Here is a 9,598-nt window from a genome sequence, read left to right as displayed (position 1 = left end):
TTCAAATCCCCCCCAGCCTATGCCTACTCCCTCAATCTGGCAATCTCATGACTAATGTGGTTATAAGACAAAGAGTTTCTCGCTTTTACAGAGCATCAATTAATCGTATAATGAGAAATCGTGTACTAGGAATAGAAAGCCAATAATGCAGCTAGATCCAATGTCATTATTGATCCATATACTGATGGAGAATCAAAGGTTAAGGGTATTTCCCCCCCATAGGTCTTCATCCAAACCAAACACTTTCAAGTGTTTTCCCCCCCATAGGTCTTCATCCAAACCAAACACTTTCAAGTGTGCTAAATCTGGTTTTCTATCAGTAAACTTATGTTCAGGTGTAATGCCATGAAGTGCTATGGTGACTATCATGTTCATGATGTAAAGATGTACTTAATTCTTCTTTAGCCCAAAAATAATGTGGCATCCCTTTCTCATTCATTTATGCACATTTAACTTCTGCAATATGCTTGTTTTTCCTTTTTACAACCCATCGACGAGGTATACCTATATGTGAACTGCCTCTTTATCCCATGCTCTCTTAAATATTCATTAAAAATTTAAGAGATAACTACCTCTTTATCCCATACTCTCTTAAATATTCATTGGAGAAATATTCTCCCCCACCATGTAACCTTATGTGCATACCTTTATCTTTCTCTACCATAGATTTAAAGTTCTGAAAAAGTGAGTTAACAACCCACTTTTCTTTTCATTAAATACACCCACACTTTCCTAGTGTGGTCATAAATGAAAGATACATAATAATGGCATCCTCTCCATGATGCCATCTCTATTGGTCCCAAACATCAGGTGCACCACATCCAAAGGTCTTTGACTAATCATGCAAAATGCATGATTTTCTTTGACTTACATGCTTATCATATGTGGACATGCATGGTTTGTATGCTTGCCTATTGGCACACTTTACATACTCTATGTATTCCATCCACTTTGAAATTTGGCAAACCTTCAACAATACGTTGGGCATGCATATACTTGATCCATTGAATATTTCCATGTCCAATGCTTTTATGCCAAATATCAATGTTTGTAATCGCACATGTGCCATGTGCAACTATGCTTGCATCGAATGTAAACATTCTACCAACTATGTTTCCCTTCATAACCAAGCAGCACTGGTTATCAAAATCCTCCACATAACATCCATGAGGGTTAAACCTCACTTGTAAACCACGCTCAATCATTTGCCCAAGAAAACCAAGTTCTTTGTTATGTTCAATACATGAAGCACATCAACAATATATTTCCATCATGTATAAACAAAGGGACTTCCCCAACATGCGCAATAGGATGCTTGTATCTTCACATGTTTGTACATAACGTGAACCACTCACCATGGCTGGTCGTGTGGTTAGATGCACGAGCATTAATATACCATACTACATTACCTAAATTTCATGATGCATCTACAGTCTCGTCGAATTAATATACCATACATTACCTAAATTTCTATGTTCAACATATTTACTTGAAGATGCATAGTTCCCTCTTGCTGTAACTTCCCACTTTTATATCATTCTATTTTTTATAATAGTCCTTTGCTATATTACCCTCGTTTTCTATAAAAAGTAATAGTTCATTCTATTTTCACTCTGGTTTATTTCCCATCCACCTTGTTGTATCATTCTACTTTTTATAATAGTCCTTTGCTATATGTCCTAGTTTTTCACATAATAATAGTCCTTTATTGTATGTCCTAGTTTTCCACAGAATAATGCAGTCCATTCTATTTCAACTCTGGTTTCTTTACCATCCACCTTGGCCTCTCTGGTTCTCCTTGCCTCTAGAGTGGCATACATTTTCCATACATGTATAGATCTCAAAATCTATGTAAGCACTTCAAATCAACCACAATACACAACAGTCTGTGCAAACCATGCATGGAAACACTGTTGCATAGCTAAAAATTACCATTATTAACACTTTTGCAGAGTGTCTTGGAGGGCCAAAGCAGGGTTTGAAATGAGTCATAATGGAAAAAATAATTATAGTATGGCCCTTTGGGCTTTTTCTTTACCAAAAAGGGATTCCCAAGATATGAGAGTGTCCGCTGGCATGAATATGGTGGCAGTTTTGGTATGGAATAGATCATGATGTATATTATCAACTCAAATACTTGTGACTTGTAGTTAAAGAGTTTGTGTATGCATCAACCAATTGAGTTGCCACCGTTATGCCCACATTAGTCAAAATTAAGAAGCTTATAGATCCCTTGCCAAATCAATAGTTACATTTGACACCATGCACCACACATTTTAGGCTACATTTTGTTTTTCTTACAATTGGATGGTTCTTTTTTATTTCTTGGATTTTCACTATTGCTATTGATGGTGGATGCAATCTTGGCACACTATCAGCTTTAACTTGGAATTGGATTAGAGACTATAATTAAGATAAACAATTGAAGTTTAAAAAGTTGTAGGAGAGGAAAGAAGGATGGATTTTAGGTTCACACTCGCCACATGTTAGGCGCTTTGCCATCTTACCCGCTCAAACAGGCACCTGTCTTTTGTATGATACCACTAAAATAGATAAGGCAGCGGCCTTACCATAAGCTTAATGTCAAATAGGGTAAGTCAAAGAACTTTATGTACATACTTGTGGCCATACCATTTTTAAGTTTTGAGCCCCCTAATGTGAAAACTAGTTACTTATTATATAAGTTAATTTTGACAATCAGTGCATTATTACTTGCTTGAATGGGTGTGCTTGTAGGCTTCTCCCTCTTATTAGCTTCTTCTTTATCTACATTTGACCCATTGCGAAGGTTGTCTCCTTCTTACCTCCATCTAAGAAGGCTGTCTCCTTCTTACCTCTATCTAAGAAGAGGAAGCTCTACCTTCACCCCCAAAAGCCATGGAGAATTATAATGTGATAATGGAGTTAGGATTTCGGGAGTTACATTTGTGGCTCAAAGGCAATACCCAACGACACTTGATGCAGCAAGGCTACGATAAGATCTTGATTGAACATATTTGGCACCGTTAATGGGGACTAGCCTAGGACTTAGCTTGATTCTTCTATCCATTCCTAACTTTTGGGATCACCCAATATTGCTAAGGTAATATCTTGATTGAACATATTTGGCACCATTAATGTGGAGACTAGCCTCCGACTTAGCTCCATTCTTCCATCCATTCCTAGCTTTTAGGATCATCCAATATTGCTCGTTTTTTATTAGGAGGTCTCACTACTTTAAACAACATATGATTTTAGAGCTTTGGATGAATTTAGTTTGTTGTTTTTTATTTAGTTGCTGTAAAGTGAGTGTAGAAGACCTTAGTCTAGGTGAGACTTTTTAGTATGAGATTATAAAGTCATAGCTAAAATTACTCGGTGAAATTCTAGATGAAATCTCCTAAATGATGTAGGGAGTTGGGGACAATGTAGGAGACATGGAGTAATTTGTGGAGTATGTACAACCACTTTTATGAAGTATGGACAACCACTGTTGTGGAGTATGGACAGCCACTTTTGTGAAGTATAACCACTTTTATGGAGTATGGAGTAATTTGTGGAGGGTGGAGTAATTTATGGAGTATGGAAAACCACTTTTCTGGAGTAAATACAACCACTTTTCTGGAGTAATTTGTGGACTATGTACAACCACTTTTGTGAGGCCAATAAATATGCACACTCTCTCGCACTTTTTATAGTATAGTTTGGTGAGATAATGAAGCTTTATGAGTTGCCATTTGTATATATTAAGCTACTTATATGCTTTGTTATGAATAACATTCTATAAGCTTTGTTATGAGTCATTTTATAAGTTTTTCTTAGACAGTGGGTGTGTTTCCCACAAATCCACTCTTAAACAAAATCCATGACCATGCTACTTCCCCCCCTAGCTATGATAGCACTTATAGGGCTCATTAAACTTACTAGTTATGTTTACAATTCCATGCCCCTACGTCTTACTAGTTATTATTACAATCCTAGATAGCCATGTGAGGGATTCTAATGATGTTTACAAAGCTTCAAGGTTGAGTAGTTATGTTTAGAAAGATGAGGTTTTAACATGGTAGAGGAAATGAACCTTTGGCTACTTAAAATGCCCAATCTATTTCAACATAATTAGGCTCAGAGCAAGGGCTTCCTCCTTGTGCTCTACTTCCTCCTTGTGCTCCTCTTTTTCATTTAATATTTCACCAGAAAGGTATGCCATTTAAGCCTTTTTTCTTATAAAAACAATTCTCTTCAAGGTGATTATCTTTGCCACCACAAATCCCACAAGATTTCTTTCCCTTTTTCTTTAAGTTGGTGTAGCTTTACTTTGTGAAGTTCTTGTTGAAGTAGGACCTGTTTCCCAATGTAGTATGCCCCTTCATATAATCCAATCTTCTCTTGCTTCTTTTTGTACTTCTCAATCAAGGGAGTGCAACTTCAATGTTCCTCTAAGGGATTTGGAAGATTCGTGAGAATAGAGACCAAGTGTCCATATTGTTCATCAGGCATGCCACAATGTGATGCGTATAGTAAACACTGAGACCTAATGCAGTGATGGAAAAAGATTTCTCATCCTTATTAGGAACCTATCCCGTTGAACCTCTCAATGTGAAGTGTGGCCATGATAGCAATGGAGGAATGTCTTTTACTGATTGACAATAATTTCAGTGGAGTGTCTAATCCTCTTACAACTAAGAGATTAATGTAAGGATTTTAACACACTAGAAACCCCCTTTCTATAGAGATCCATACTAGTGCATAGAAAATATGAGAACCCTAAGCTTTTTGCATATGCATGAAAATATGAGAACCCTAAGCTTTTTGCATATGCATGAAAATATGAAAACCCTAAGCTTTTTGCATATGTATGATAATATGTTTTAGGGTTTGTCTTGGAATTTGATTTCTTAATTCTCTTCTTAGCTTTAAGATAATTTTTATTAGAGGATTCACAAGATGAGGGAATTGTTAATGATCACATTGGTTTCTTACTTCTCTTCTTAGCTTTGAGATAATTTTTATTAGAGGATTCACAAGATGAGGGAATTCTTAATGATCACATTTTAAATGTATTGATTTTGAAGGTTGAAATGATAACCTTAATCAAAGGTCTTTTGGAAAATAACCATATGGCATGATGTAACAGGTCCCCAATGATCGCATTTTAAATGTATTGATTTTGAGGGTTGAAATGATAACCTTAATCAAAGGCCATATGGCATGATGTAATAGGTCCCCAATGACAGATTTGAATGCCCAATTATTAGGATTAGTGGCCTTAATCATCACTAATCATCATATACTGACAAATTTGGGGATTCTTGTAAAATTAAGCAATATAAGTCAAAATTGGTGAAACAAAAATTACATACATCTTCCTCTTGCTTAGATTGAATAGGCTAGGCCTTTGATTGCAACAAAAATCACCTCCTTTTTAGCTAAAATTTACCAAGTGAAAGGCATTGTCTATATAGTCGACATGTTGGTAATGTTTTCGAGCAAAATGAGCATCACCATTGTGTTTCTCATGCCGAAAAACCCTTCGAGATGAATTCTTTGTGTGAGGAGAATAGAAGATTTCCCCTAAAAAGAGTGGAAGTAGTCAATGGGGAGCCTTGACAATCCTCACCTAGGAGTGGGCTATATACCTCTTGAAGGGCTTGAGTTAAGATGCAAGATGGAGCGAGATCAAGTAGTATTTTTAGTTGCGGGTACTATGGGATTTGAGAAAAATGGCTTAAAACATGATTTTAATCTTTAATGATGATTAATCTCATTAATGTAGCAAGTCCCTATGAATGAATCACTTACTCTAATACTAAATGTTATAATCAAAGGAAGAATTAGTGCTATTCAAGGTGGATCAAAGGAAGGATTAGTGCTATTCAAGGATTAGTGCTATTAAAATAGATAATCATGGCTAGATGAGCATAAAACATAAAATGCGCAAACTCTAATGTCCCTAGGCATTTTATTTCCCTAACACCTATACACTTTTTCACTACCCAAAGTGTAAAATCGCCTACACCTTCTTGTTGTAACATAAGCTGAGCACCGCTATGTCCTCTTGACTCTTACTTGAGTTGCACAAATTGGTAGAAAAAGAAAATCAATTATATTATTTTTTTAATGTCATTTAACTAATAAACAACAAGTCTCTCAGAAAGGTTATCCTTGGCCCCAAGTCTTACCTTTTTCATTCTAGGAGTTCACTTCTTCATCTCAAAAGGATGGGGTTGGTGGGTTGCCACACCCTATGGACTCAAGTGTATGCACATGTTACAACCTTTGTGTCAGAAGATCAACCTTCAGCATAACATACAAGGTTGAAGTCAGAAGGAGTAGTGCAAAGTTTTATAGAATTAGAATATAGAGAATTGAAAAAATTGCTAACCTTGGGAGGGTAATACCTAGGGGCAAGACTCTTTTTGACCAAAATTATCTATTCAGGGCTGGAAGCACTTCAACAACTGCCTACACCAATGGAAAGGCCACGAGGGAGGAAGGAAACATTGATAATCACTCCCCCATTTGCAAAGAAGGCTAGGGTAGAAGAGGAGACACAAACCACAAAAACGAGAAAGCTCTGAAAACTAGAGGCTGAAGGAAGAAGCTCATATTAAGAGGAATAGATTTGGTGACTTCAAAGTCAGATACCAACATGGAGACAACCCCTTCCCCCCAAGGCTGCTACCCACCACAAGTAAAAGGCAAGGGAAAATAAACTAAAGGCCTCCTTGCCCCACAGCACCATCCAAGTAACCACCATTGGATATGGTGCACAAGAGAGCACAATGAAAGGACCAGGAGAGTGCGAGAGAGTGCAAGACAATACTAACGATTATGGGACCACTATCCCCAAATGCCAAACAACTTACTAAATGGACCACTAAAGATGTAAGGGTCGAGTGATAGCTGGGAGCCATGAAAGGACCAGGGGAGTCTGAGAGAGTGCACGACAAGACCAATGATTATGGGACCACTATCCCCAAATGCCAAGTAACTTGCTAAATAGACAACCAAAGATGTAAGTGACAGCTGACCCATGCCCTAACTACGATTGGACAACTAGACATCCAAGCTGGATGTATCTAGTTGATCTAGCATTTTAGTGTCCGAGCTTCACAATGTACATGCATAAAGGACTAACAGAAGCTGAACAATAGATCCACATTTTACAAGAGTAAATAATTGCGAGAGACCTAGGTTCACAAAACGCTTAAATCCAAAGATGCATTGCTTGCAACCATCATAAGAGAGATGTAGAGAATACATTTAGAGGCACAATTCAAATCCACATGTAGAGCTTGATAGGGTCACGACCCAGATTTTGGCCGACCAGGCCATTTTAAACAAGAAAGACAAAGCCATTGGGACTCTGCATAAGAAGAAAGAGAATGCTTTGCAAGCTTTCCAAGAGCAGCAATCCACCTCAAGGCCAACAAAAGATCTACAAATGCCTTGCATGTAGCTGAGATGATCTCTTGGAATGCTTTGCAAGCTTTCCAAGAGCAACAATCCACCTCAAGGCTAACAAAAGATCTACAAATGCCTTACATGTAGCTGAGATGAACAAAAATAAGCCACCATAAGTAGCTTGTTGCTCTACAAGAGTTAACAAAGGAAAGTGTCCGCCCGCAAGCCCACAGGGTCGAGGGCATATGTGGAAAAGGATCAGTTGATCCTGGAAGTAGCAATTCATTTGCCAAATTTGGTGCCATTCCTTAACATCCTATGGTTCATGGATCAATGACACTAGAGCACACATTAATGAGCATCACATTATAACCATATATCACTAAGCATCACATTACAATGCACAACATCATCGTAATAGATCTCCGTGCACCATGACCACGATCCTCAAATGGAGAATGACATGCATCACTATGATCACTCCTAGAACTATATGTGAACCATCGATGATGAAGGAGGCCACATGTCACAAATCCACCATAGTCATGAAACCCCACTATCCTAAGATTTGCTTCTACCTATCATCACCTATCCCCTAGAAGCTATTGGTGTGAGCCATGTATATATAGTACCATAATCTCACATACCTAGCCCGGAGCTGCTTCCTTGTCCACCATCAAACACCAATCCATTATCTCACCCATGTATATCAAGTACTATAATCTTGCCATGTATTTCGAGTACTATAATATCACATACCTAGCCCAAAGCTACTTCCTTATCCATTGCACACCAATTGTGCCATGAGCACACTCATGTTTGACCAAGAGGGGTCATCCAAGGTCTCAGACAACTATCTTCATGCGATGCTCTTTGTGTGAGGATGACATCCACATGGCAATCTATGAACATGTGTGGTACCTTCACATGCTTCCACAAACATATATACCACATGAATACAATATCCAAATAGTTGTATCGAGACATGGTTTCAAGCAACATGCATCATATACATAATTGAAGTAGTGTAAACAATCACACAAGACATCAGAACTCTCCAACCAAAACTCTAAATAAGTCAAATTCCCCCAGCTGCGTGTATCTAACCGATGTCTTCTCAAGACATTTCTTTTTAACAATCTTGGGGTTTACCCAGATTTCTCAAGAGCTCATAACTCTATTTCCTCTAGGGTCTCCTAGGGTCATTATAGTTCATGTCTAAAGTCAATTTAAGATTATTCTTCCTTGGCCATTTTTGTTCTAAGTTCATAGTCTTAGAAATCTACTTAAGTTGGTGAAATTGTATGTCAGATAAAATTAACTCTAAGTACATATTTTCCATTTCTTTCCTTCACTATTTTTTAGAGAGATAAACAATGAAATTAAGCAAGGTTTGTTACTGACACGTAAATCTTATTTCTTTCCAAAAATTAAGGTTAGGATTTGCACATCTTCTCGAATAATATTTTGTGCATCCGTGCCCTTGATTAATGATTTAGATATAATGAAATTCTCTCTCTAAAATCTTGAATAATTATTAATCTAATTGAAGGATTAAAAATCAACTATTTCAACCCACTTTAAAGTTTAATTTCTTTGAAAAATAATCCCTTTTGGATCCTAAAATATTATTGATTTACATATGCATGTGCATTTTCCCTCTCTATAATTTTTGATTTAACCCTAGAATATTGATCCTAATCTTAAGGCTAGCTTCGTTTCATCTAGGTACAAAATAAAACACATAATTTTATATGGTCTTAAATATATAATTCTTTAATAATCCTAAGGTGAATGTGCTAAATAAGCATCAATTAATTCTCTGTTTTTTGGATACATGCAGAAACCTTATCCCTTCTCAAAAAAATTAATAAAATACTCAAGCCTTTGTCTAATTCCTATCCCCTTAAGAAAAAGGTTTGATTTGGGCTACTAAAGATTCTTTGGGGTCACACAGCCTCAATAAATCCTATCCTAAGATATAGATACACCTACCTAGGGTGTTGTGTAATATAAGCTAAGAGTTATTAATTAATTAATTTAATTTAATTTAAAATGATCAAAGAGTTTTCCATGGATTCCTTGCTACTAGTTTCAATAGCTTCTAGTCCTCTCCAAGTAAACACACTCAATTGGGTGCTTGTCGCGAGTGACCAAACGAGACACTTAATTGATAGGAGGATTTTGGGTGGTTAGATGCACTATGTTTTGGAGT

This window comes from Cibotium barometz, chromosome 33, assembly GCF_041138505.1.
Source record: "Cibotium barometz isolate CiBa-2024 chromosome 33, ASM4113850v1, whole genome shotgun sequence".
Taxonomy (NCBI): Eukaryota; Viridiplantae; Streptophyta; class Polypodiopsida; order Cyatheales; family Cibotiaceae; genus Cibotium; species Cibotium barometz.
The sequence above is the reverse complement of the archived record's forward strand: the minus strand, read 5'-3'. Positions refer to the sequence as shown.